We start from the raw sequence: 2,512 nt of genomic DNA on the forward strand, positions 1-2,512 counted from the left end.
CCCCCCCCGGGCTCCCTGCGGCCCCTGTGTTTGTGTGCTGGACAGTCACATCCAATCCCTTCACACTGCCCCCCTTTCCTCTCCCTGGCTTAGTTCATAGCCCCAGAAAATCCCTTCAAACTGTGCCCATTTTCCCCTCCCCTTATTTCATGGGGGGATGACGAACTGAGAGGGTGGGTGGGCAGGTAGTGGCGGCGAGGCTTTATACTTGGGGGGAGGTGAGGAGGCGAGCGGCGAGTCGGTGGCTGGAAGGAGGCATCCATTTTCAGTATTTTAATTTTTGGTACTGCTGTGTGCAGTAATATAGTGACCCCTGGGGATTAAAGAGGGGTGTAATGGTGGGGCTGAGCAGGGAGGGGGCGGGTCCTATTCTACTGCTGTGATCTGGTTACCCTATGCGCGCCGTTTCTTTCCCCCTCTACAGGCTTCCACACACTGTCAGTGCCTTGCTAGTGTGCCACGTGCCGTGAGAGATCTCTTCTCTTTGTGTGTGACTGAGTGTTTTCCTTGTGTGTGAATTTATTCAACAAAATCTTGAGCTTCATAATGGCTACCATGAGTGAAAAGAAAAAGAGAAAAATAGAATCAGAGCACAGAGTTTTCAACACTGAATGGACAAATAAATACTTATGTACTGTTTCCAAAGACAAAATACTGTGCCTTGTGTGTCGCGAAACGTTAGCCGTTCCGAAAGAATACAACCTTCGGCGGCACTTTGAAACTAAACATCCCAATCTCGCCAAATTGAACCCAAATGAAAAAATAATTAAAGCAGCCAGTTTAGTGAAAAACCTTAGTGGAGAACAGCAAATTTTCAAGAAAGTGAGCACTGAGAATGATACAGTTACTAAAGTAAGCTTTCAAATTTCTAAGGAAATTGCTGCTGCTGGGAAATGCTTCCCAGAAGGCGAGTTTTTAAAAAAGTGTATGTTGATTGCTGTATCTGAGTTATGTCCAGTAAAGAGGGGAATATTTGAGAATGTCAGTCTATCACGCATGACTGTACAGAGAAGAATAGCTGACATTTCTACTAATCTAAGTGATCAGTTAAAGCAGAGAGTCAGTGAATTCTGCTTTTACTCCCTAGCTATGGATGAAAGCACCGATTTAAAAGACACCGCCTCACTTCTTATTTTTATTAGAGGTATTGATAAAAACTTGGAAATTACTGAAGAACTTGTTGGCATGTGCTCCATGATGGGTCGCACAACTGGAAAAGATATCTCCAGTGAAGTGATAAAGTGCATGAATGATAAGTTGGGGGTAGATTTCACAAACTTGGTGGCCATTTGTACTGATGGTGCTCCAGCTATGTGTGGAAAAAATGTTGGAGCAGTTACTTTTCTTGAAGAATTTATTGGGAGACAAATAACCAAACATCACTGCATTATACATCAGCAGGTTTTGTGTAGCAAAGTCTTAAAATTTGAGCATGTAATGTCAGTGGTAGTTTCCATTAAAAACCTCATCCGTTCTAGAGGACTAAAACATAGGACATTTCGAGCCTTTCTTGAAGGGGAAGACGCCGAGTGCAGCGACTTAATCTACCATACGGAAGTGAGGTGGTTGAGTCGAGGAAGAGTGCTCCAGCGTTTCGTTGCTTTGAAAGAGGAGATAGCAAAATTCCTAGAAAATGGGCCAATAAAATTCCCGGAGCTTGAAAATGAGTCCTGGAATCAAGATCTCTTTTTCTTTTGTGACATTACAGCACACCTGAATGATCTCAACATTCAACTTCAGGGAAAAAAATCAACTTATATTTCAAATGTGTGCAGCAGTGAAAGCTTTCAAAATGAAATCGAAACTTTTCAGAAGTCAGCTGTCAAAAGGTGAAATGTGTCACTTTCCCACTTGTGCACAGAATATCCCTCAGAACAAACACGCTGAGTTAGGAGAAAAATACGCAAAGCACATCAATCTTTTGATTGAAGAATTTGACAGAAGATTTACTTTGTCTAAAGATGATGACATCCAGTTGAAGCTGATTGAAGATCCCTTTTCTGTGGATCCAGAGGAAGTGAAACAAGATTTGCAGTTGGAGGTTATTGAACTTCAATGTTCGGCAGTTTACCGAAATAAGCACAGAGAAAGCAGCCTGTAGGACTTCTACAAAAGTCTGGACGATGAAAAATACAAGAATCTTATTGAAGTTGCACTGAAAACGTTCAGCATTTTTGGAAGCACTTACATATGTGAACAAACATTTTCCATCATGAACATGAATAAAAACAAGCAACGTTCTTCTCTGACTGACGACTATTTGGAAGACATTATGAAAATATCCACTTCAAATATGACCCCCGAATATGACAAGCTTGTTGCCGAAAAGAGATGTAATATCTCTCATTAAATTTGCAAGATAATTATGAAAAGTACAAATGTTTTCTTTCAACGGAACAGGTGTTTTTCATTTTTCCATGATTCATAAAAAAAATTAAAATAATTTAAAAAATTGTTTGCTTTAATTGAAAAATTCTTAATAAAGTATCACACCCTCCCCCCCCCCCCCCCC

The sequence above is a fragment of the Terrapene carolina genome, unplaced genomic scaffold, assembly GCF_002925995.2.
Source record: "Terrapene carolina triunguis isolate 2854851 unplaced genomic scaffold, T_m_triunguis-2.0 Scaffold31313, whole genome shotgun sequence".
Classification (NCBI taxonomy): Eukaryota; Metazoa; Chordata; order Testudines; family Emydidae; genus Terrapene; species Terrapene triunguis.